Genomic DNA, 27,967 nt, shown 5'->3' with positions numbered 1-27,967 from the left:
AATCACATTTTTGTCTTTTTCTATAAAAACAGGTGTGATTTTGAGAGTGAAAATCAGAAAAATCTATAGGAAAATTCATATAAAACCATAGGAAAACATGTTTTTACACAGGGTGCCTTTCCGCCGCTGAGTGGGCCGAGTACACCCACTTCTCCAGGCACCACTACACCACTGCATAGGGCCGATGGAAAGAAAGGCAATCACACACAGTATGATGTTAAAGGATAAGCAGTCCATAAACTCTGACATAATAAAGCAGTAGGACACAATCATAAGAATACAAAAACACAACCATTAAGTATTTCCGAAAACGAAATGTACAACTATTACTTACCATTGCAAAAAGCATTTCACACTTAGCACACAAAGAAACTAGTTACCAAAAGTTTAAAGTGGAACTGACAGCGTTTTAACTACTTTGCAGCTATGAAATTAACAGACAATCATAATATCAGTAAAAAATTTAAAATTCCCAGTTTATGCTACAAAACCAATAGAAGATGTTTTAAAAATAGGTTCTATTTGACTCAAAATTCCATGACGTACACTAAGGCATTGTTGGCCGAATAAATGGATGCAGTTCAATTCATATAATTCACGATTCATATAATTCACCAATACATTTCTTGGTAGTCCAAAACATATTGTTGGAAATCACAGCTTGCCTGGTTCATTGTTTGCTGCCTCCATTTGGGATGCACTGTTTCAGTTTCAATGACTCAATATTCTGGAAAAAAAACTGGCAAATGTAACTAATGCTGGGAATGTCATTACAATCAAACTAGCAAGGGCAATGATCACAAGTCAGTCATAACGTGGCTAATAGGCTAGCATATCTATTTATGTAGCAAGCTAAAAACATGGAGCCTAACGTTAGCTAGCTAGCTAGCTGTAGCTCATAGGAGGATGTCATGTCATTGGAGGAGTGGGTGAGTGAGTGACGTTTTCCCCTCATATTGTTTTTCGGGGCTTTACACAGCTAGAGATTCAGTCATCATTTGGTTTTTCGGTGGCTATACACAGCTAGAGATACAGGTGTCAAGTACTAGTTAGTCAAGAAGCTGCAGAAGGACGTGGAGGCTACAATTCCCCATCGTTTATCAGTGCAATCTTGACAGCCAACTAGGTGAAAAAGTTTGAGAGGGTTTATCTAATGTTCCTTCTTTAGATTTTAGCTCATCTTACTCTGTCTAGCATTAGTTGTTGATCTTGTTCATGGTTGTTTGATCATTAGGATTGTAAAGTTCCCAAATGTAAGAGGACTCCCGTGGTGTTTACAGATTTTCCTAAATTCATTCAGGTGTATTTTGTGGCCTTTAGCGAATGTGCTCTAATGATCTGAAGTCACGCTGTTGAAACAGCCTGTAAACACACAGTAATGTTAAAAGTGAAGGATTGCAGGCCCGTGTGCAAATGGCTTGTCTGTTAAAAGGCCTACTGCAGCTCTGATTGACTACAGCTTGCCAGTCTGTGTAGAATCCGGTCCTGGACAAGATAGATGTTTTATTAGGTTTAATTTACTGCAGTGTCTATTAATTGTCCAAACGCACGGCCGCTTTCCAACTCCATATTGATATAGAATTTCCACAAATGTCTTATAGGCTGACCATACTGCTCACGTCGCGCTTGTGCGAGTGTTGCAAAATAAATTTAGAATTCATGTTATTCAATTATTGCCCCCACTCTGCTCGCGCGTGCCAACGAGCATCTGCATTGCCAAGGGCTAAAATAGAAGTCATTCCTATTTCTGACGCAGATCGCACTGCAAGTCCTACCTCTCCCATCTCCTCATTGGTTTATAAAAGCAGGGAACCCCCTTACCATCTCCTCATTGGTTAAACCCACGTGGATGATTGAAAGACGAACTGTTTTGCCGGTCATCGTGGTAATACTATGAAAGTTTATATGCCAATCACCGTATAAATTCATAGATGAAAAAGTCTGGAAGGAGGAGAGTTGACTACACGTTTTATGTGTGGATTAATTGTCGGAGTAGAGGACCTTGTGCATTTCAGGTAAAATAACAACTCAATGTTTATATCCTAGGACAAATTAGATAGCAACAGCAAGCTAGCTAAATAGGACAAATTAGCTAGCAAGTGCAAGCTAACTAGATAAATTGCCATAAATGTTTAATGCTTTTCAACCTGTCCCCAAATTAAATGTAATTGGTTCAAAATCAAATTAAATTTATTTTTTGTCACATACACATGGTTAGCAGATGTTAATGCGAGTGTAGCGAAATGCTTGTGCTTCTAGTTCCGACAATGCAGTAATAACCAACGAGTAATCTAACCTAACAATTCCAAAACTACTACCTTATACACACAAGTGTAAAGGGATAAAGAATATGTACATAAAGATATATGAATGAGTGATGGTACAGAACGGCATAGGCAAGATGCAGGTAGATGGTATCGAGTACAGTATATACATATCAGATGAGTAATGTAGGGTATGTAAACAAAGTGGCATAGTTTAAAGTGGCTAGTGATACATGTATTACATAAAGATGCAGTAGATTATATAGAGTACAGTATATACATATACATATGAGATGAGTAATGTAGGGTATGTACACATTATATTAAGTAGCATTGTTTAAAGTGGCTAGTGATATATTTTACATCAATTTCCATCAATTCCCATTATTAAAGTGGCTGGAGTTGAGTCAGTGTGTTGGCAGCAGCCATTCAATGTTAGTGGTGGCTGTTTAACAGTCTGATGGCCTTGAGATAGAAGCTGTTTTTCAGTCTCTCGGTCCCTGCTTTGATGCACCTGTCCTGACCTCGCCTTCTGGATGATAGCGGGGTGAACAGGCAGTGGCTCGCGTGGTTGTTGTCCTTGATGATCTTTATGGCCTTCCTGTGACATCGGGTGGTGTAGGTGTCCTGGAGGGCAGGTACTTTGCCCCCGGTGATGCGTTGTGCAGACCTCACTACCCTCTGGAGAGCCTTACGGTTGTGGGCGGAGCAGGTGCCGTACCAGGCGGTGATACAACCCAACAGGATGCTCTCGATTGTGCATCTGTAGAAGTTTGTGAGTGCTTTTGGTGACACGCCGAATTTCTTCAGCCTCCTGAGGTTGAAGAGGCGCTGCTGCGCCTTCTTCACAACGCTGTCTGTGTGGGTGGACCAATTCAGTTTGTCTGTGATGTGTACGCCGAGAAACTTAAAACTTACTACCCTCTCCACTACTGTCCAATCGATGTGGATAGGGGGGTGCTCCCTCTGCTGTTTCCTGAAGTCCACAATCATCTCCTTAGTTTTGTTGACGTTGAGTGTGAGGTTATTTTCCTGACACCACACTCCGAGGGCCCTCACCTCCTCCCTGTAGGCCGTCTCGTCATTGTTGGTAAACAAGCCTACCACAGTAGTGTCGTCCGCAAACTTGATGATTGAGTTGGAGGCGTGCATGGCCACGCAGTCGTGGGTGAACAGGGAGTACAGGAGAGGGCTCAGAACGCACCCTTGTGGGGCCCCAGTGTTGAGGATCAGCGGGGTGGAGGTGCTGTTACCTACCCTCACCACCCGGGGGCGGCGCGTCAGGAAGTCCAGTACCCAGGGTCTCGAGCTTGATGATGAGTTTGGAGGGTACTATGGTGTTAAATGCTGAGCTGTAGTCGATGAACAGCATTCTCACATAGGTATTCGTCTTGTCCAGATGGGTTAGGGCAGTGTGCAGTGTGGTTGAGATTGCATCGTCTGTGGACCTATTTGGGCGGTAAGCAAATTGGAGTGGATCTAGGGTGTCAGGTAGGGTGGAGGTGATATGGTCCTTGACTAGTCTCTCAAAGCACTTCATGATGACGGAAGTGAGTGCTGCGGGGCGGTAGTCGTTTAGCTCAGTTACCTTAGCTTTCTTGGGAACAGGGACAATGGTGGCCCTCTTGAAGCATGTGGGAACAGCAGACTGGGATAAGGATTGATTGAATATGTTCGTAAACACACCAGCCAGCTGGTCTGCGCATGCTCTGAGGACGTAGCTGGGGATGCCGTCTGGGCCTGCAGCCCTGCGAGGGTTAACACGTTTAAATGTTTTACTCACGTCGGCTGCAGTGAAGGAGAGTCCGCAGGTTTTGGTGGCGGGCCGTATTGTCCTCAAAGCAGGCAAAAAAGTGATTTAGTCTGCCTGGGAGCAAGACATCCTGGTACGTGACGGGTCTGGTTTTCTTTTTGTAATCCGTGATTGACTGTAGACCCTGCCACATACCTCTTGTGTCTGAGCCGTTGAATTGAGATTCTACTTTGTCTCTATACTGACGCTTAGCTTGTTTGATTGCCTTGCGGAGGGAATAGCTACACTGTTTGTATTCGGTCATGTTTCCGGTCACCTTGCCCTGGTTAAAAGCTGTGGTTCACACTTTCACTTTCACGCGAATGCTGCCATCAACCCACGGTTTCTGGTTTGGGATTGTTTTAATCGTTGCTATGGGAACGACATCTTCAATGCACTTTCTAATGAACTCGCTCACCGAATCAGCGTATTCGTCAATGTTGTTGTTGAACGCAGTGGGGAACAAAATCCCAGTCCACGTAATGGAAGCAGTCTTGGAGTGTGGAATCAGATTGGTCGGACCAGCGTTGAACAGACCTGAGTGCGGGAGCTTCTTGTTTTAGCTTCTGTCTGTAGGCAGGGAGCAACAAAATGGAGTCGTGGTCAGCTTTTCCGAAAGGAGGGCGGGGGAGGGTCTTATATGCGTTGCGGAAGTTAGAATAGCAATGATCCAAGGTTTTACCAGCCCTGGTTGCGCAATTGATATGCTGATACATTTTTAGGGAGTCTTGTTTTCAGATTAGCCTTGTTAAAATCCCCAGCTACAGTGAATGCAGCCTCAGGATATGTGGTTTCCAGTTTGCAAAGAGTCAAATAAAGTTTGTTCAGAGCCATCGATGTGTCTGCTTGGGGGGGAATATATACGGCTGTGATTATAATCGAAGAGAATTCCCTTGGTTGATAATGCGGTCGACATTTGATTGTGAGGAATTCTAAATCAGGTGAACAGAAGGACTTGAGTTCCTGTATGTTGTTGTGACCACACCACGTCTCATTAACCATAAGGCATACGCCCCTGCCCCTCTTCTTACCAGAAAGATTTTTGTTTCTGTCGGCGCGACGCGTGAAGAAACCTGCTGGCTGCACCGATTCGTTAGCGTCTCTCGAGTGAGCCATGTTTCCGTGAAGCAAAGAATGTTACAGTCTCTGATGTCCCTCTGGAATGCTACCCTTGCTCGGATTTCATCAACCTTGTTGTCAATACACTGGACATTGGCGAGAAGTATGCTAGGGAGTGGTGCGCGATGTGCCCGTCTCCGGAGCCTGACCAGAAGACCGCTTCGTTTCCCTCTTTTACGACGTCTTTGATTCAGAGTATCGCGTTCGGTGTATGGGAACAAAATATATTTATGTACAATGGCGCACGTGTGCAACCGGTTTGGGTTCCGTGTTTATGAAGACATGAAAATGACCATATCCAAGTGGTTGCTTGTCAGAAAATGTTTTAAAAAGTGTCAAATTCTTCCTGGGGGTGTATATGAACAGATTTTAATAAGATGTCATGTTGATAAAGGCTGTCAGTTCTACTTTAAATGCAACAATGTTTCATACACAAGTTATTTTCAAAGAGATGGCTAACAGCAAGTGCGCTGCAATAAAAAAAAACTGTTCCACTAACCAGATTATGATCATTTGAAACTTAACTTCTTGTTGAAAGTTATTCTTGAAAAGGGAGAAGCTAGCAACAACATCCTATTTGATAACACCTGCTGCAGCGGTTGCAAACTAGCCGACAACAAAAGATTGCTAGCTAGACCGTGGGAAAACTACTACTCACTAATGCGCAGTAACCTCTTGATCTTCAAGAAGACAGAAGTTTTCATACGTTTTTGAACAGTCCCACCCATTAAGTCAAAATGTGATTGTTTGATTCCATTGTGACTCCCACATTTTGCCATAATACAGTTGAATGGCAGATGCCTTTATCTAGCTTCTCATGGCCTAGCCAATGGCTGATTTAGCTAGCTAGATTTATCTCCCCAGAGACCAGTAAAATAAAATCCTGATTGGATATTTGTTTCTCTTCCGAGTTAACCTTTTCCTTTCCAACAAAAATGTAAGGGATTAAATCAGAAAATCATTGAAAATATTATTATTATTATAATAAGTCATTATTTTACAAAATCCTTAGCCCTTCTCTGAAGGCGTAAAAGGCCCATTGTTCCCATCTGTGTTTGGGTTAAAAATCACTATTCTGAATGTAGATTCCATATGTTTTTCTGAAATATGAACACAAAAATACTGGACATTTTGAACTCTTATTATAGTGATGATATGACAAAATTACAATCTTGGTCTTGAATTGGACTTGTATTTTTCTGGTCTCGCTCTTGACTCGATTTGCTCCGGTCTTGAATCAGTCTAGCTTTAGGTGGTATCGAACACAACACTGCGTATACGGGTTGAAAATGGCAGATTTGGGCACTGTCAAGTGCCTAAATTGGAACGCAGTGGCTGCACAGTAATAAATGACATCAGAGCTCAGAACATTATGTGCTAGCCCAGGCTCTGCACTTTATTGCACTGTATTTGTTTTGACTGACAGCCGTTCTGAATTTGAGCGCCGCACACGACAAGAAGTTGCCCCCATCCCTCCCGTTAATTGGCCAACTTTTGCAAATGTTTTATGAGTCAGGGAAATGCTGTAAATTAAGAGGACTCCATTTGTTTTGAAAGATGACGGTTGTATAATAAAAACCGCTTTGATGTCATACAAGCAAGCCAAACTGCTTTGAGTCCAAATGTGCACTTCACATTTCCATATCATAAAACTCATGTCATAAGCAGTGTCAACTAGGGCCCTATGAAATCTGTTACATTTATGGGCCTGATTCCATTTAGTTTATTCACAAATTCAGTTTCACACGTTTTGTCTTTCCACACTTTTTTAAAACTAGAAAAACAACCTAATTGAATGTTCAAATTTCATAACAATGCTTATACCCCATCAGGAGACCTCGAAAGTTAAGAAATGTTGACATTTGGGGGTTGTGACCATTTTGTTGTGACCATTGTTTGTCTGTAGCGCTCATGTAATTGCAGAGTTTGCAAAATAAATGGCCACTAGATTGATTCAAATAATCATGATATCATTCTGCCAGGTAGGCATAGGCTACCTTGTAGTTAACATCTAATTGAGAAGTTTTTTTTAGCAATATCAAAAGCTTTCAAATTATGTCCACCTGACCCAGATTGTGATTTATAATGGGCTGTTTTTGGATTGTGATGGTGGGGATGCAGGATTGTGTTCCAAACAAAACAACTACAAGTTTGCTTGCTCTAGTTCCTCAACGGCACAGCTAGAAGAACAAAAAAAAAAAAGCACTTTATAGTTACTCTTTTCGAGTCATAAAAGTGCATTGAAATTACTTAGGAACTTGTGCATACTTTGGTGAGGTATGTGGCCACTTGGAGACACCAATTTGTCCTCTCACTCAAACCCTTGTCATGTTTTTATCTTATGTTGCACCTACCCTACATTTCAAGGAATATTATTGTCATGTTACTGAAGGTATCCTGAGTATTTTCAGATTTTGTTATCAACAAACGCGGTGTAAAGTAAATGTAAAATACACATAAAATCAACAGTGTAATGTTTGGATTCAGTATCGTGTCAGGAGATCTGTTGTGTCCTCAATTTTAGGTTTAATAATTTCCACATAATCTCCCAACTGTTCCCTTATGAAATGCATAACCCTGGTAGCAATCAAATTTCTTCTGTAAGAAACATTTCAATTTAGCCCTATCCATATAGGCCAATTCCCACGAGTGTAAAGCGTTCATTCAAAGAGTGAGAGATAATGCCTGGGAATCAAAGAATCCCAGCCACCCCTGTGGCATGGATTAGTGGATGCATATCTCATGACTGATAACATGGGTTCTGGTGGAGGGGGTTTAAAGTATTAACACCCCGCGCACACACAAGCCCTAGGCCTATATCAAAACTCTTCCTGTGGCTTTTGATGGGCAAACAGGTACTGGAATAAGTCTGAAAAGTAAAACAATTAGTTATAGTGATTTTACTTATATCAATTTTGTTTATGAATGATTAAGTGGTTAAAACTCATAATAATTACCAAAGAATAAGTAACAGAATCACTGCAACCTAATTGGCTACAATGGGAAATCATAATGGTCACGAACCACAGTTGGGTCACCTGCTGGACCATGCTGTTACGTTCAGCTCATAACTGTTTCCTTTGTCTTTCTGTTGTCTGGTGGTCAAACCAAGAGTGTTAAAGCAGTCAGTCTGGACCAACCCCTCCCTCTCTCTCACTCTCCTGTCAACGTCACCTCTGCCAGCTCTTACTGACACCTACCCATGAGCCCTCTCTCTTTCCATTTACTGTAAGCAGCACCGACCGACACTGGACGTCCATGGACGTTAAAATTTGGTCAGTCCACCAGTGCCTTGATGTTAACATCTACAGATGGACCGGACTGGACCAAATCTGAACCTATCATAGACGTACTGTATGTTTCACAAGTTTGGATGACACAGTCCAGTACAGTGAGTACAGCACAGTACAGTACAATACAGTAGTGAGTAGAGCACAGTATAGTAAAGACCAATACAATAGTACAATACAGTAAAGAAAAGTGGATTATAGTACAGTAGAGTACAGTATATTGTACTGGATTAAGTCTGAAAAGTACAACAATTAATTTAGTGATTTTGCTGATCAATTTTGTTTATGAATAATTATCTTGTATTGTACTCTAATCTACTGTACTGAACTGTACTGTACTCTACTGCACTGAACTCTACTGCATTCTACTGCGCTGTGATGTCCAAACTTGTGAAACATGAGAATGACATTCATATCTATAATTGTGCATTTCTGTTTAGTTCAGATCAGGGACCCATGATGTAAGTCCGTTATTGTAATTCGTTACCAGGTGTAAATCCACTTTACTTACTGTAGTTCAATAACCAAGAGATTATTTTTAAATTTAAGGTGCTATGTCATAGCAGATTCTTATATTTAACAGAGTTTGGGAAAACGTGGTCTTATAAAAACCTGATTTTACTGTAATTCTGTTACCAAAGTTAGCATCTGCCCAGTTCTTCCACTAAATGTATTTTTGTAAATTCTTCAGTGGAAATTGTTAAATATAGTCCTTGTGCATAGAGCTGTATGGTTTGTAAAACTTTGAAATCAAATGGTTTTTGTTTGGCATACATTTTAAAGTGAAAAAACTGAGCCAAAGCGTCATTCCATTAGTGGAATTGCCCATAGTGGTTGAAAACACACTTGTGCTGAAATTTCACTTCCTTATCTTATCAAATACATTTTACCCAGACAAATATCATTCTTCATGTTCTTAATCGTTCAATGGGATCTTTAACATATCATAACATTATATCCAAAAAGTCCGATTTCATAACCTACTGTAATACATACATCCGATAATAAGCAGAGTTCTGTTGAAAAGGCAGTGCCGCTTCTCGCAGCGACCTTTGAGGATTTTACATGTTGTGGCGGTGGTTGTCTGCAAAGTTGTTCCTGCGGGTTGCAAAAAGCAAAATTAACATGACACAAGCTGAATTAAATATAAAATGGCTTTAAAAAAAAAATATCTACTCGCTCAGTGCTCCATTAACATTTCACTGAGATATGCTTGTTTTTCTGAGAAATCTTCTAAAACTACAGGAAGCGTATGATCTCTGTAATTGCAAACAAAGGTTTCTGTACCAAATATTAAGTTCTGCTTTACTGATGTATCAAATACTTATGTCATGCAATAAAATGCAAATTAATTACTGAAAAGTCATACAATGAGATTTTCTGGATTTTTGAAGTGTACCGATGATAAAAATAGGTCCCTACATGCTTGGTAAGTAGGAAAACCTGCAAAATCGGCAGTGTATCAAATACTTGTTCTCCCCACTGTATATATACATATATATCTTAATTCCATTCTTTTACTTTTAGGTTTGTGTGTATTTTTGTGAATTGTTAGATACTACTGCACTGTTGGAGCTAGGAATACAAGCATTTCGCTACACCCACAATAACATCTGCTAAATATGTGTATGTGACCAATACAATTTTATTTTATCTTTGTAGTGACTGGGTGTATTGATACCCCTTTCAAAGCCTAATTAACAGCTTCACCATGCGTAAAGGAATATTCAGTCAGTTTTTTAAACCCTTTTTTTTGCTTTTCTTTGTGAGGCATTGGAAAACTCTCCTGGTCTTTGAGTCTGTGCTTGAAATTCACTACTTGACTGAGGGACCTTACAGATAATTGTATGTATGGGGTAGTCATTCCAAAATAATGTTAACCTCTATTATTGCACAGAGGGACTCCATGCAACTTATTATGTGACTTGTCCAGCAAATGTTTACTCCTGACATTTGCCATAATAAAGGGGTAGAATACTTTTTGACTTAAGACATTTCAGCTTTTCATTTTTTATTAATTTGTAAACATTTCTGAAAACAAAATTCCACTTTGCCATTATGGGGTATTATGTGTAGATCATCGACACACAATCTAAATTTGATACATTTTATATTTAGGCTGTCACACATCAAATTGTGGAAAAAGTTAAGGGGTGTGAATACTTTTTGAAGGTAATGTATGTATCAACGGTCATAGAAATTGTTAAAATGTTTTACATTTTTTTAGTTAAACCTCTCTGGGATAGGCGGGACGCAAATGTCTCACCTGGCCAATTGCCAGGAAAAATGCAGAGTGCCAAATTAAAACAAATGCTATAAAATTCCAACTTTCATTAAATCACACATGTACGATACCAAATTAAAGCTACACTCGTTGTGAATCCAGCCAACATGTCAGATTTCAAAAAGGCTTTTCGGCGAAAGCATAAGAAGCTATTATCTGATGATAGCACAACAGTAAACAAAGAGACAATAAGCATATTTCAACCCTGCAGGCACCACACAAAACGCAGATATAAAATATAAAATCAGGCCTTACCTTTAACGAGCTTATTTTATTGGCACTTCAATATGTTCCATAAACATCACAAATGGTCCTTTTGTTCGATTCATTCTTTCGATATATATCCAAAATGTCCATTTATTTGTTGCGTTTGATCCACAAAAAAACAGCTTCCAATTTGCGCAACGTCACTACAAAATATCTCAAAAGTTACCTGTAAACTTTGCCAAAACATTTCAAACTACTTTTGTAATACAACTTTAGGTAATTTTAAACGTTAATAATCGATCAAATTGAAGACGGGTCTATCTGTTTTCAATGCAGGAGGATCACAAACTAACGCTACTTTTCAAGTCTTGCGCAACTCTCAAACAGTACACATAACATTACCCTGTTCCAAAATGGCCGTACTTCTTCATTGCACAAAGGAATAACCTCAACCAAATTCCAAAGACTGAAGACATCCAGTGGAAGCAGTAGGAACTGCAAACAAGTGCCTAAGAAATATCGTTTCCCAATGAGAACTCATTGAACAGACAGTGACCTCAAAAAAATAATTCTGAAAGGTTAGTCCTCAGGGTTTTGCCTGCTACATAATTTCTGTTATACTCACAGACATGATTCAAACAGTTTTAGAAACTTCAGAGTGTTTTCTATCCAAATCCCCCAATAATATGCATATCTTCTATTCTTGGCATGAGTAGCAAGAAGTTGAAATCGGGCACGCTATTTATCCAAAAGTTAAAATGCTACCCCCTATCCCAAAGAGGTATAATAAGTGCAATAGTTTGACGATGGATGAAGATACTCTAAACCTTTTGAATTTTTATAATCCATCAGATATTGACTGAATTACATGGCATAAAATGTTTTACTGGCACGGACAAATAATGAATGGATTTTGGTGGGAATTCAGGTATTTATTGTAAAATTAAAAATAAAGAAATCTTAGAATGCACTCATATACACATATTCTTTTTGTATAATTGTAAAAAATATGTTGAGTTAAAATAAATAAATAATTATATGTACCTAATTTGCATGAATACACTGTGTATTCATAATACCCCATAATGACGAAGTAAAAACAGGTTTTAGACATTTTTGCAAATTTATAAAACATTTTAAACTGATATCATGTTTACATAAGTATTCAGACCCATAAAGACTCAGTACTTTGTTGAAGCACATATGGCAGTGATACAGCCTCGCGTCTTCTTGGGTATGTCGCAACAAGCATGGCACAACTGTATTCGGGGAGTTTCTCTCATTGCTCTCTGCAGATCCTCTCAAGCTCTGTTAGGTTGGATGGGGAGCGTTGCTGCACAGCTGATTTCAGGTCTCTTCAGAGATGTTCGATAGGGTTCAACTTCAGGCTCTGGCTGGGTCAGTCAAGGCCAATCAGAGACTTCCAACAGGGTTGTTGTCCTGAAGGGGAACCTTTACTCCAGTCTGAGGTCCTGCAGGTTCTGGAGCAGGTTTTAATTGAGGATCTCTCTGTACTTTGCTCCGTTTATCTTTGCCTCGATCCTGACTAGTCACCTAGTCCCTGCCTCTGAAAAACATCCCCACAGCATGATGCTGCCACCACCATACTTCACCGTCTTGATGGTGCCAGGTTTCCTCCAGACGTGACGCTTGGCATTCAGGCCAAAGAGTTCAATCTTGGTTTCATTAGACCAGAGAATCTTGTTTCTCATGGTTTGAGAGTCTTTAGGTGCTTTTTGGCAAACTCCAAGAGGGCTGTCATGTGACTTTTTACTGATTAGTGGCTTCCGTCAGGCCACTCTACCATAAAGGCCTGATTGGTGGAGTGCTGCAGAGATGGTTGTCCTTCTGGAAGGTTCTCCCATCTCCACAGTGGAATTCTAGAGCTCTGTCAGAATGATGATCAGGTTCTTGGTCACCTCCCTGACCAACTCTGGGAAGATAATTGGTGCTTCCAAACTTCTTCCATTTAAGAATGATGGAGGCCAATGTGTTCTTGGGGACCTTCAATGTTGCAGAAATGTTTTGGTACCATTCCCCAGATCTGTGCCCCGATACAATCCTGTCTCGGAGCTCTACGGACAATTCCTTCGACCTTGTGGCTTAGTTTTTGCTCTGACATGCACTGTCAACTGTGGGACCTTTATATAGACAGGTGTGTGCCTTTCCAAATCATGTCCAATCAATTGAATTTACCACAGGTTGATTCCAATCAAGTTGTAGAAACATCTCAAGGAGGATCAATGGAAACAGGATGCATCTGAGCTCAATTTGGAGTCTCATAGTAAAGGGTCTGAATACTTATGTAAATAAGGTATTTTCTTTTTAAAAAATTAAGTTTTAATTTTGTCATTATGGGGTATTATGTGTAGATTGCTGAGGATTTTTTTAAATCAATTTTTGATTAAGGCTGTAACGTAACAAAATGTGAAAAAAGTGAAGGGGTCTGAATACTTTCCGAAGGCACTGTATATGAATAAATAAAAAGGTGTAGAACAGGGCTGCAACCACCAAAGACCTGCTCTGTCTACCCTATCTGCTCTGTCAACCCTACCTGCATTCTCCTGCGCTGTCTAGACTGCCTCATTAATTACTGTTGTTGTCACCTTCTCTTGCATAATTCAACAAGTGTGTCAATAACAGGATACACTCGGATTAAAATGATTGCAATCAATCCAGCGAGACTTAAGTGACAAGTGCATTTTGCATCCCTCAACCACAGGAAATAGATGACTGAAAAAGACAGATCCTCAGGTGGGCGGGACGTGTGTTGCTTATGTATGACAGCAATCCATGCTTTGGCCCGTTCAGTTTCCCTGGCACTGTTTCCAAATGTTCATGTTTCAGCATTTGTGGCACAAATCCCATTTAAGGAATGGGACTGATATAATTTTTCAAATCGTCCAAATCATTCAAAAGTATTCAACATTTATTGTGAAGCTCAACAATGTCACTTAAAGAGGATTTGAAAATTATCCGTGAAAAATGCTAAGATCGGTTCAATTACTTGAATTAGCATTTGGAAACAGAGCTAGCCACTGCCAGGCAAACTAAACCAAAGCATGGATTGCTGTCATACTTCGCCCATATACTGCTTACAGGGTAAGGAAACCAATGTGTCATTTTGAAAATTGGGTGAACTCTCTTTTTAATTATATTGTAACGACCCTGGGTTTATAAGCGCGGGAAATCGACTGCCGCTCGAGCATGCTTTTGCGGCACAGTCGATAGCGCGCCGGACCTCGGGGTCGAGGGTTCGGGACCTGCTCCCTGCTGTTTCATTACAATATCTTTGTATCTTGGCCTCATTGGATTTTGGATTTTCCTTTTCATGGTTTAAGTGTGAGTACCTTTTAAAGTCTACATCTAGACACATCCCCCTTTCGCTGAGAGCTGGGCAGGTTAGAATGGCAACAGTCAGTAAGTATCCTGTAACCCAGCTGAGAACTGTGTGTCTGAGGAGTATGTGAGCAGTTAGTGATCTCTGTGTTGAGTTGTTCTTGTTTACGTGCAGGCTTGTTTACGTGCTGCTGTGCATTTCGTTGCAAACCTTACTTTGCTACCTGACAACTTTACGGTTTTTACTTTTTAATTACCGTTTATATTTTTCGTTTTTCCCTCACTCAACTTTAATTTTATTCAACCTTTTCACTCCGGACCCTTTATCTGGACATGGTTCGTCAAGATCTCCAACAGCCGAAGCTAAGTAGTAACATTAACATGATGCCTTCTAATTGCAGTTGTTGTACTCATAATATACAGGAGAACGATCGCCTTACGGCGAGGATAGCTGTGCTGCAAGCCCAGCTTCAGACGCAATCGTTAGGCAAGGGTAATTTCAGTGTAGGAAAGGATGAAATGGCATCTGTGCCACCAGTAAGTACAGATAGTAGTATAAATCCCCTCGCACGGTCCCCGCAGCCGGACAACTTTCTCATGGCTTCTGGAGGGAAATGCTGTAGGAATGCTCAACTGGTGTCAGTCATTCAGCCGACAGAAACTTTCAACCGGTTCGCCCCATTAAGCAGCGAGTCAGAGTCTGAGGCCGAGCCTTCTCTGGGCTCTACTCCTCCCGTTACGGGGTCTGAGACACCAAAGGCTCCCTCCATTAACTCTGACAAATTGAAAACCCTAGTCATTGGCGACTCCATTACCCGCAGTATTAGACTTAAAAACGAATCATCCAGCGGTCATACACTGTTTACCAGGGGCAGGGCTACCAATGTTAAGGCTAATCTGAAGATGGTGCGGGCTAAAGCTAAAACTGGCGAATCTAGAGAGTATAGGGATATTGTTATCCACGTCGGCACCAACAATGTTTGGATGAAACAGACAGAGGTCTCCAAGAGCAACATAGCTTCAGCGTGTAAATCCGCTAGAAAGATGTGTCGGCATCGAGTAATTGTTTCTGGCCCCTCACAGTTAGGGGGAGTGATGAGCAGCAGTCTCACAACTCAATCGCTGGTTGAAAACTGTTTTCTACCCCTCCCAAAAGATAGAATTTGTAGATATTTGGCCCTCTTTCTTGGACTCACCCACCAATAAATAGGACCAAGCCTGGCCTGTTGAGGAGTGACGGACTCCATCCTAGCTGGAGGGTTGCTCTCATCTTATCTACGAGCATAGACAGGGCTCTAACTCCCTTAGCTCCACAATGAAATAGGGTGCAGTCCAGGCAGCAGGCTGTTAGCCAGCCTGCCAGCTTAGTGGAGTCTGCCACTAGCACAGTCAGTGTAGTCAGCTCAGCTATCCCCATTGAGACCGTGTCTGTGCCTCGACCTAGGTGGGGCAAAACTAAACATGGCGGTGTTCGCCTTAGCAATCTCACTAGAATAATTCCTGCCATTATTGAAAGAGATTGTGATACCTCACATCTCAAAATAGGGCTTCTTAATGTTAGATCCCTCACTTCCAAGGCAGTTATAGTCAATGAACTAATCACTGATCATAATCTTGATGTGATTGGCCTGACGGAAACATGGCTTAAGCCTGATGAATTTACTGTGATAAATGAGGCCTCACCTCCTGGTTACACTAGTGACTATATCCCCCACACATCCTGCAAAGGCGGAGGTGTTGCTAACATTTACGACAGCAAATTTCAATTTACAAAAAATCCCGATGTTTTTGTCTTTTGAGCTTCTAGTCATGAAATCTATGCAGCCTACTCAATCACTTTTTTGGGGGGGCCATATACAGCGTTCCTTACTGAGTTCCTATCGGACCCTGTAGTCATAACACATTTTTGGTGACTTTAAGATTCACATGGAAAAGTCCACAGACCCACTCCAAAAGTATTTCGGAGCCATCATCGACTCAGTGGGTTTTGTCCAACATGTCTCCGGACCTACTCACTGTCACAGTCATACTCTGGACGTAATTTTGTCCCATGGAATACATTTTGTGGATCTTAATATTTTTCCTCATAATCCTGGACTATCGGACCACCATTTTATTACGTTTGCAATCTCAACAAATAATCTGCTCAGACCCCAACCAAGGAGCATCAAAATTCATGCTATAAATTCTCAGACAACCCAAAGATTTCTTGATGTCCTTCCAGACTCCCTCTGCCTACTCAAGGACGTCAGAGGACAAAAATCTGTTAAACCACCTAACTGAGGAACTCAATTTAACCTTACGCAATACCCTAGATGCAGTTGCACCCCTAAAAACTAAAAACATTTGTCATAGGAAACTAGCTCCCTGGTATACAGAAAATACCCGAGCTCTGAAGCAAGCTTCCAGAAAATTGGAACGGAAATGGCGCCACATCAAACTGGAAGTCTTCTGACGAGCTTGGAAAGACAGTACCGTGCAGTATCGAAGAGCCCTCACTGCTGCTCGATCATCCTATTTTTCCAACTTAATTGAGGAAAATAAGAACAATCCAACATTTATTTTTGATACTGTTGCAAAGCTAACTAAAAAGCAGCATTCCCCAAGAGAGGATGGCTTTCACTTCAGCAGTAATAAATTCATAAACTTCTTTGAGGAAAAGATCATGATAACTAGAAAGGAAATTACAGACTCCTCTTTAAATCTGCATATTTTTCCAAAGCTCAGTTATCCTGAGTCTTCACAACTCTGCCAGGACCTAGAATCAAGGGAGTCACACAAGTGTTTTAGTACTATATATCTTGACACAATGATGAAAATAATCATGGCCTCTAAACCTTCAAGCTGCATACTGGACCCTATTCCAACTAAACTACTGAAAGAGCTGCTTCCTGTGCTTGGCCCTACTATGTTGAACATAATAAACGGCTCTCTATCCACCGGATGTGTACCAAGCTCACTAAAAGTGCCAGTAATAAAGCCTCTCTTGAAAAATCCAAACCTTGACCCAGAAAATATAGAAAAACTATTGCCCTATATCAAATCTCCCATTACTCTCAAAGATTTTAGGAAAAGCTTTTGCGCAGCAACTCACTGCCTACCTGAAGACAAACAATGTATACGAAATGCTTCAGTCTGGTTTTAGACCCATCATAGCACTGAGACTGCACTTGTGAAGGTGGTAAATTACCTTTTAATGGCGTCAGACCGAATCGACTTTCCTGCAGTTCCAACCGCTTCCACTGAATGTCACCAGTTTGTAGAAATTGGTTGAGGTTTTTCCTTTGTGTAATGAAGAAGTACCATAGCTCAGAACGAGAGTCACTTCATGTGTACCTTTTGATAGAGGCGCGTAACCAGAAAAGTAGCATCAGTTTGTTTTGCTCCTGTATTGAACACAGATCATCCCGTCTTCAATTTGATTGATTATATACGTTTAGAAATACCTAAAGTTGTATTACAAAAGTAGTTTGAAATGTTTTGGCAAAGTTTACAGGTAACTTTTGAGATATTTTGTAGCGACGTTGCATAAGTTGGAAGCTGTGTTTTTCTGGATCAAACGCACCAACTAAATGGACATTTGGTATCTTCAGTAGGTCATATGATTGAGTGTAGTCTGGCACCAGGAGTGTGAAGGTGAACGGAAAGGCTCTGGAGCAACGAACCGCCCATGCGGTCTCTGCCTGGCCGGTTCCCCTCTCTCCACTGGGATTCTCTGCCTCTAACCCTATTACAGGGGCTGAGTCACTGGCTTACTGGGGCTCTTTCATACCGTCCCTAGGAGGGGTGCGTCACTTGAGTGGGTTGAGTCACTGATGTGATCTTCCTGTCTGGGTTGGCGCCCCCCCTTGGGTTGTGCCATGGAGGAGATATTTGTGGGCTATACTCAGCCTTGTCTCAGGATGGTAAGTTGGTGGTTGAAGATATCCCTCTAGTGGTGTGGGGGCTGTGCTTTGGCAAAGTGGGTGGGGTTATATCCTGCCTGTTTGGCCCTGTCTGGGGGTATCATCGGATAGGGCCACAGTGTCTCCTGACCCCTCCTGTCTCAGCTTCCAGTATTTATGCTGCAGTAGTTTGTGTCAGGGGGCTAGGGTCAGTCTGTTATATCTGGAGTATTTCTCCAGTGTCCTGTGTGAATGTAAGTATGCTCTCTATTTTTTTTTCTCTCTCCCCCTCTCTGGGGACCTGAGCCCTAGGACCATGCCTCAGGACTACCTGGCATGATGACTCCTTGCTGTCCCCAGTCCACCTGGCCGTGCTGCTGCTCCAGTTTCAACTGTTCTGCCTGCGGCTATGGAACCCTCACCTGTTCACCGGACGTGCTACCTGTCCCAGACCTGCTGTTTTCAACTCTCTAGATACAGCAGGAGCGGTAGAGATACTCTCAATGATCGGCTATGAAAAGCCAATTGACATTTACTCCTGAGGTGCTGACCTGTTGCACCCTCGACAACTACTGTGATTATTATTATTTGACCATGCTGGTCATTTATGAACATTTGAACATGTTCTGTTATAATCTGCACCCGGCACAGCCAGAAGAGTACTGGCCACCCCACATAGCCTGGCTCCTCTCGAGGTTTCTTCCTAGGTTTTGGCCTTTTTAGGGAGTTTTTCCTAGCCCCCGTGCTTCTACACCTGCATTGCTTGCTGTTTGGGGTTTTATGCTGGGTTTCTGTACAGCACTTTGAGATATCAGCTGATGTACGAAGGGCTATATAAATCAATTTGATTTGGTCTGTCCAGGCCAGTATCAACAGCAGAAGGCTACCTACAGAACATTTCCTGTCATCACACCCTGATGGCTTTGCTATCCCTCCTGAAATTCTGGGTCTGCATGTCTATACACTCTTACATATGCAGGTCTATATTTCAAATTCAGGGTAATGGTCCTAGGGTTGTCCCGACTAAAGAAAATCTTGGTTGACCGAGTCGTCCTGTTCTTGTTTAAAATAATTTTCCCATATATAGACAGACACACCCTGTGTTTGAATAAAAACAATTACATAGGTACTGATGTTTTAAGCACACTGTTTGATTGAAATAATTAAGACAAACAAATGACTTAAGAGCCCAATGGTCACACCATGTTAACAAAAATGACAGCGACTGCCTGTCTGACTGGCGCTCGTTGTCTTGCTCTCCTCCCTGCTGCAGCGAATAGGCATCACAGCACAACAAGTGTTTATTGCGCTGTCCGTGCTGAAGCTGCAACATAATTACAGCCATTTCGTTTCTTGTTTCTGACTGAAAAGTTCTGTTACCGAAATTCTTAATTTGTTTAGGAAAAACATTTCATATTCCTTCAACCCTTGCTCTCTTTATGTGAAACATGTAAGCATCGCATGCATGTCACCAATAGGGCCTGGCCTATAGCCTATCTCAATCACATCAATAAATTGGTTATAACAAACTCCTAACACACTAACACGTGACAGCAAAATGGATGCGGAGGACGTGAAAAAGAAACTCGAAACGGGTGAATGTTTACATATTGCTCAGGAGGGAAAGGGGAAGTCAGATCTGTGAAAGACATTTGACTTAGTTGTGGAAACTACTGGAGATCCAGAATAGGTGGGTATTGGTGCAAGCGTTCCGTGAGTATTATGTGTGCCAAACGGTTAGATCACAATATTATAATTGTCTGACCATATGGAACAGTGGAAACACTTAATAAGTGTACCAGATACAGTGGGGAGAACAAGTATTTGATAACCTGCAAAATCAGCAGTGTTTCCTACTTACAAAGCATGTAGAGGTCTGAAAATTTATTTTTATCATAGGTACACTTCAACTGTGAGAGACGGAATCTAAAACAAAAATCCAGAAAATCACATTGTATGATTTTTAAGTAATTAATTTGCATTTTATTGCACGACATATGTATTTGATCACCTACCAACCAGTAAGAATTCCGGCTCTCACAGACGTGTTAGTTTTCCTTTAAGAAGCCCTCCTGTTCTCCACTCATTACCTGTATTAACTGCACCCGTTTGAACTCGTTACCTGTATGAAAGACACCTGTCCACACACTCAATCACACAGACTCCAACCTCTCCGCAATGGCCAAGACCAGAGAGCTGTGTAAGGACATCAGGGATAAAATTGTAGACCTGCACAAGGCTGGGATGGGCTACAGGACAATAGGCAAGCAGCTTGGTGAGAAGGCAACAACTGTTGGCGCAATTATTAGAAAATGGAAGAAGTTCAAGATGACGGTCAATCACCCTCGGGCTGGGGCTCCATACAAGATCTCACCTCGTGGGGCATCAATGATCATGAGGAAGGTGAGGGATCAGCCCAGAACTCCACGGCAGGACCTGGTCAATGACCTGAAGACAGCTAGGACCACAGTCTCAACGAAAACCATTAGTAACACACTAATGGATCATGGATTACCGTCATGGATTACAATCCTGCAGCACACGCAAGGTCCCCCTGCTCAAGGCAGCGCATGTCCAGGCCCGTCTGAAGTTTGCCAATGACCATCTGGATGATCCAGAGGAGGAATGGGAGAAGGTCAAGTGGTCTGATGAGACAAAAATAGAGCTTTTTGGTCTAAACTCCACTCGCCGTGTTTGGAGGAAGAAGGATGAGTACAACCCCAAGAACACCATCCAAACCGTGAAGCATGGAGGTGGAAACATCATTCTTTGGGGATGCTTTTCTGCAAAGGGGACAGGACGACTGCACCGTATTGAGGGGAGGATGGATGGGGCCATGTATCGCGAGATTTTTCCTCACCATGTATTCAATACAATACATTCCTCGCCATGTATTTCTTCAGTAAGAGCATTGAAGATGGGTCGTGGCTGGGACTTCCAGAAACACACAGCCAGGGCAACTAAGGAGTGGCTCCGTAAGACGCATCTCAAGGTCCTGGAGTGGCCTAGCCAGTCTCCAGACCTGAACCCAATAGAAAATCTTTGGAGGGAGCTGAAAGTCCGTATTGCCCAGCGAGAGCCCCGAAACCTGAAGGATCTGGAGAAGGTCTGTATGGAGGAGTGGGCCAAAATCCCTGCTGCAGTGTGTGCAAACCTGGTCAAGAACTACAGGAAACGTATGATCTCTGTAATTGCAAACAAATGTTTCTGTACCAAATATTAAGTTCTGCTTTATCAAATACTTACTAAGTATTACATACTTAGGCTGGAGTCATTAAAACTCGTTTTTTTCAACCACTCCACAAATTTCTTGTTAACAAACTATAGTTTTGGCAAGTCAGTTAGGACATCTACTTTGTGCATGACACAAGTCATTTTTCCAACAATTGTTTACAGACAGATTATTTCACTTATAATTAATTCACTATATCACAATTTCAGTGGGTCAGAAGTTTACATACACTAAATTGACTGTGCTTTTAAACAGCTTGGAAAATTACAGAAAATGTTGTGGATTTAGAAGCTTCTGATAGTTTAATTGATATCATTTGAGTCAATTGGAGGTATACCTGTGGATGTATTTCAAGGCCTACCTTCCAACTCAGTGCCTCTTTGCTTGACATCGTGGGAAAATCAAAAGATATCAGCCAAATTGCAGACCTCCTCCACAAGTCTGGTCCATCCTTGGGAGCGATTTCCAAACACCGGAATGTACCACGTTCATCTGTACAAACAATAGTATGCAAGTATAAACACCATTGAACCCCGCAGCCGTCATACCGCTCAAGAAGGAGACTCATTCTGTCTCCTAGAGATGAACATACTTTGGTGAGAAAAGTGCAAATCAATCCCAGAACAGCAGCAAAAGACCTTGTTAAGATACCTTTGTACCTGTTTCCTCCAGTATCTATATCCACAGTAAAACGAGTTCTATAGACATAACCTGAAAGGCCACTCAGCAAGGAAGAAGCCACTGCTCCAAAACTGCCATAAAATAAGCCAGACTACAGTTTGCAACTGCATATGGGGACAAAGATCTTACTTTTTGGAGAAAGGTCCTCTGGTCTGATGAAACAAAAATAGAACTGTTTGGCTATAATCACCATCATTATGTTTGGAGGAAAAAGGGGGAGGCTAGCAAGCCGAAGAAAAACATCCCAACCGCGAAGCATGGGGTGGCAGCATCATGTTGTAGGGGTGCTTTGCTGCAGGAGGGGCTGGTGCACTTCACAAAATAGATGGCATCATGAAGGAGGAAAATGTAGATATTGAAGCAACACCTCAAGTTATCATTCAGGAAGTTAAAGCTTGGGTCTTCCAAATGGACAATGACCCCAAGTATACTTCCAAACTTGTGGCAAAATGGCTTAAGGACAACAAAGTCAAGGTATTAGAGTGGCCATCACAAAGCCCTGACCTCAATCTTATTTTTAAAAAATTATGGGCAGAACTGAAAAAGCATGTGCGAGCAAGGAGGCCTACAAACCGGACTCAGTTACACCAGCTCTGTCAGGAGGAATGGGCCAAAATGAACCCAACTTATTGTGGGAAGCTTGTGGAAGGCTACCTGAAACGTTTGAGCCAAGTTAAACCATTTAAAGGCAATGCTACCAAATACTAATTGAGTGTATGTAAACTTCTTACCCACTGGGAATGTGATGAAAGAAATGAAAGCTGAAATAACTCTTATGTTTGACTAATTTCATATGTATATACTGTATTCTAGTCAATGCCACTCTGAGCAATGTACAGTTGAAGTCGGAAGTTTACATACAACTTAGCCAAATACATTTAAACTCAGTTTTTCACAATTCCTGACATTTAAGCTTAGTAAAAAATCCCTGTCTTAGGTCAGTTAGGATCACCACTTTAGTTTAAGAATGTGAAATGTCAGCATAATAGTAGAGAGAATTATTAATTTCAGCTTTTCTTTCTTTCATCACATTCCCAGTGGGTCAGAAGTTTACATACACGCTAGGAGACAGAACGCGTCTCCTTCCTGAGCGGTATGACAGCTGCGTGGTCCCATGGTATTTATAGTTGCGTACTATTGTTTGTACAGATGAAATGAACGTGGTACCTTCAGGCGTTTGGAAATTGCTCCCAAGGATGAACCAGACTTGTGGAGGTCTACAATTTTTTTTTCTGAGGTCTTGGCTGATTTCTTTTGATTTTCCCATGATGTCAAGCAAAGAGGCACTGAGTTTGAAGGTAGGCCTTGAAATACATCCACAGGTACACCTCCAATTGACTCAAATTATGTCAATTAGCCTATCAGAAGCTTCTAAAGCCATGACATCATTTTCTGGAATTTTCCAAGCTGTTTAAAGTCACAGTCAACTATGTGTTTGTAAACTACTGACCCACTGGAATTGTGATACAGTGAATTATATGTGAATTAAATCTGTCTAAACAATTGTTGGAAAAATGAGTTGTGTCATGACAAATTAGATCTCCTAACCGACTTGCCAAAACTATAGTTTGTTAACAAGAAATGTGTGGAGTGTTAATGATTCCAACCTAAGTGTATGTAAACTTCCAACTTCAACTGTGTGTGTGTGTGTGTGTGTGTGTGTGTGTGTGTGTGTATATATATATATATATATATATATATATATATATATATATATATATATATATATATATGGGGTCTTCTTTATTTTTACTATTTTATACATTGTAGAATAATAGTGAAGACATTAAAACTATGAAATAACACAGAATCATGTAGTAACCAAAAAGTACTTATAAAATATATTTAGAGATTTGTTTTTCTTCAAAGTAGCCACACTTTGCGACAAGGCAAAGTGTGGCTACTTTGAAGGATATCAAATTATTTTGATTTGTTTAACACTTTTTTGGTTACTACATGATTCTATCCGACTGTCTAATTAGTTAGCCCTTTAAATGTTCCCACAGAGGTCATAAATTGGAGTGGTCGTGAGAGTCCTTAGGTGCCTTTTGGCAAACTCCAAGCGGGCGGTCATGCCTTTTACTGAGGAGTTTGGCCAGGCAGCCAGCTATAGGAAGTGTATTGGTGGTACCAAACTTCTTCCATTTAAGAATGATGGAGGCCACTGTGTTCTTAGGGACCTTCAATGCTGCAGACATTTTTTGGTACCCTTCCTCAGATCTGTGCCTCAACACAATCTTGTCTGTGAGCTCTACAGGCAATTCCTTCAACCTCATGGCTTGGTTTGTACTCTGACATGCACTGTCAACTGTGGGACCTTATATAGACAGGTGTGTGCCTTTCCAAATCATGTCCAATCAATTTAATTTACCACAGGTGGACTCCAATCAAGTTGTAAAAACATCTCAAGGATGATCAATGGAAACAGGATGCACCTGAACTCAATTTCGAGTCTCATAGCAAAGTGTCTGAATACTTATGTAAATAAGTTATTTCAACAAAAAATGTTTCTGCGAAAATGTCTAAAAACCTGTTTTCACTTTGTCATCATGAGGTATTGTGTGTAGATTGAGGAGGAAAACATTTAATTTAATCAATTTTAGAATAAGGCTGTAGACAAAATTAGAACTGATTTAGCATGTATTAATTGTCTGCTTTCCAATTCACTTTTCAGCAGGACAATACACAAGGCCAAATCTACACTAGAGTTGCTTACCAAGACAATATTGAATGTTCCTGAGTGGCCTACTTACAGTTTTGATTTAAATCTGCTTGAAAATATATGTCAAGACTTGGCTGTCTAGCAATGATCAACAACCAACTTGACAGAGCTTGAACAATGTTTTAAAGAATAATGGGCAAATATTGCACAATCCAGGTATGCAAAGCTCTTAGAGACTTACCCCAAAAAACTCACAGCTGTAATAGTTGCCAAAGGTGTTTATAACATGTTTTGACGGGGGAACTATCCATTTAATTTAATCTATGCTCCAAACAATAAAGGTGAAAGTCATACGAAAGTGCTGTACAAAAAAAAGAAGCATACGTTTCAGCTTCTATACCTTCATCTGTGCTTTCGAATGATTTACAAGCATTTCACTACACCCACAATAACATCTGCTAAACATGTGTATGTGACCAATAAAACGTGATTTGATGTCTAGATGCCCATTTTTAATGAGGACTCTGGATTGACTTACAAAACCCACAACTTCAAATGAGACCCAGGTTTTCCTATTGCTATGTCATTTTCCCCTTGTGGCAAATGTTTTCCACCTGATCAGTTCATTTTATACTCAACAACCTTCCTGTTTACTACCAGTCTAACTAGTCATAAAAACACCTGCAGCAGTGTCAGTGATCATAAATATTCCACTGGGTTTGGAACTTCAGCCTGAAGGAAGTGTAGTGTACAGCTGGCTCTCATTTGAATCTGGGAGGTAAATCAACATTAAAGTCATGGCCAGGACACGTCTGCACCTGCACAGCTGGGAGCTACAGGTTATGACATCACAAAGAGCAGCAGTACAGCTAGGCAACTTTAACACAGCCAATCTCAGCCCAAATTTGGGGTTAATGATCAATGTAATATTTTGCGGCACATTGGGCCTAACATAAAATGGTAAGTATTTTGCATGTGTCCTGGTCCTGCACATTGCTATTGAGGTTAGTAGGGCTCACTTTATCAAGCAGCGCTGTATAATGTGAGCAGAGGGGGAGACCAATTCATTTTCAACCCCTGAACTTCCTCATGTGTTCCATTTCAGTCTCAGCTGTGTGTCATGTATACTAAAGCCTTCTCACACACATTCATCATTGAGCACAAAGTTCTCTTTCTAACTGGGAAGCTTTGTAGATGAAGCCAAAGCAATTGTCCTAATGTTCCTCCCCATGGGTTCTGGATGAATTGATTAGGATGTTTCAGGTGTGAAGCTGCAACTTGACTTAACCATGCTTTTATCGGTTTATCCTCTAGTCTAAAACGATTTACTTCTTACTACGCTTTTGACCCAGGAAGTAATTTTTTACAGTAAGCCTTCAACAAGTCTTCAAATGGGAATATGTGGTGTGTGTGCTTCCATACTACTGTTCAAAACAAGTAAACCACCTGTGGATAAGACCAACAGTTGTTGTTACTGTATATTGTCTTCTGATTTACAGTAGTAAGAATATGGTGGATAGAGATCCCCCTACTGGTCAACCACAACCACATCAGGGCACAACCTCAAAGTGGAATTAGCTCAACCTTCCAAAACAAAGCTATTTTGGCAAAAGGGCCCAGTAGGAAGGTATGCCTGCTTGAGGTAAAATGTAGAAACAGGTGGCTCTTATTTTCTTGTCGATTTCCGTTCCCTTGTGGAAGTTAATTTGTATATCATTAAAACAATAATTGCTTCACAGTCATAAAGTTACACCACAAACAAATAATTTGTGGTGGTGATTACAATTTACAAGAAAAACATGTTCACTCCACTTTATGACCTCTGTGGGAACATTTAAAGGGATAACTAATTAGAGAGTCAGAGGGTAAGATAAGTGAAGGAGATGCTTATTTGGATATAGTCTTGTCATATCGTACAGTTCCGGAATACAATGACATTAGGAAGAAATCAGATCTCACCTAAATGAGCTGGACTATAGAATATCAGCATCATCTCAATGCAATAACTGTCTACTATGTATCAAGTCCCCACTCTCCGGAGCCCACCTACGGGGAGAGAATTTAGGAATCTTGTAAGAAGACTTGACCATTTTGGCAAATACACACACACTTCATCAGCCACTAAAATCCTTTCACTAAGATTCACCTTGGTGACGAGCTGTACTTGTGCTGGTTATGTTGCAATCTACAAAAAATGTACAAAGGTTCCACTGTCATATATATAAAAACGTTTTAGCACCCTGAATGTGCCATCAATCAATATGTTATTTTGGTTATTCAGTCGATTCATAAGAGTGCAAATGGCACTCGTTCTAAAATGTTAGGACTAAATTCAACACACGGCTGCCTGGGCATGACTTTCTGGATCATTGACAGGCTCATTGACTGGTCTGAGCACATAGCCTACTCCTGTCAGCGCAGCCTCCCGGTCCCGGCAGCATTCAGGGGAAACAACTTCATTTACCCATAATACAAAAAACGAATTGATGAAAACCATAAAAACATTGCATGATTATTCTATTTCTACACATAGACTGATTCAAGGTGCAATCTGAAATTTGTAGGCTACTGCTGATCATTGGTTTTAATTCATATTGATTGAATAATTAATTGTATAAATTAATCATAAGCTTGAAATTAAGCTTACTTCATCATTTGTAAACAAATACTGTATTTGCTTCAAAATATGCTTAAATATTAAATGTGGACAATCACTTGACATGTATATAATCTACTGAATCTACTACTGCACAAAATCCATATTCATATCAAATCAAGGCAAGCACCCAACCTGCATATCTTGAACGGAGTTCCTGCGCCATCTGCTGGATTTTCAATTTCACTTCAGATAATGACGTCCGGGAATGTGTAATTCTACATGGAGAGAGGTTGAAGTCACAGAGGTCGTTATTAATGTTGGTGAATTCGATCAAAGTAACGTTGACTATCTGTCTAGAAACATTGTTACTTTATGCTGTAGTAGACCTACTCTTTAGAGTAGTGTAACTTCACTTTAATTATTAAAACGCTGTTCTCAGTCAGTGGCTTGGTACTGAATCAGCTTATGAGAACCTACTAGCTGAAGAGAGTGCTAGCATTTGACGTATCATTATCAATCACACATGTGTTCGAATCGCATTTAGGACTCTTTTTTTTTGCAATGATTTACTATATAAGTTGTTGCATTGTGCACCGACCCATACGCTCCTTCAA

The 27,967-nt window shown here is 40.9% G+C and overlaps 1 long non-coding RNA gene across 1 annotated transcript; it reads right to left on the bottom strand.

The window, feature by feature from the left end:
* Window positions 1-9,381: 9,381 nt before the first annotated feature.
* LOC116356266 (uncharacterized) lies at window positions 9,382-27,645 on the bottom strand. Its single transcript, XR_004204750.1, has 3 exons — window positions 27,546-27,645; window positions 21,773-21,903; window positions 9,382-9,563 (listed from the first exon to the last, which is right to left on the bottom strand). It is a non-coding gene; the product is annotated as an uncharacterized LOC116356266 (long non-coding RNA).
* Between the last annotated feature and the right edge of the window lie 322 nt (window positions 27,646-27,967).

The sequence above is a fragment of the Oncorhynchus kisutch genome, linkage group LG22 (genome assembly GCF_002021735.2).
Source record: "Oncorhynchus kisutch isolate 150728-3 linkage group LG22, Okis_V2, whole genome shotgun sequence".
Classification (NCBI taxonomy): domain Eukaryota; kingdom Metazoa; phylum Chordata; class Actinopteri; order Salmoniformes; family Salmonidae; genus Oncorhynchus; species Oncorhynchus kisutch.
Note: the sequence above shows the minus strand (reverse complement) of the source record. Positions and strands in the feature narration are given on the sequence as shown.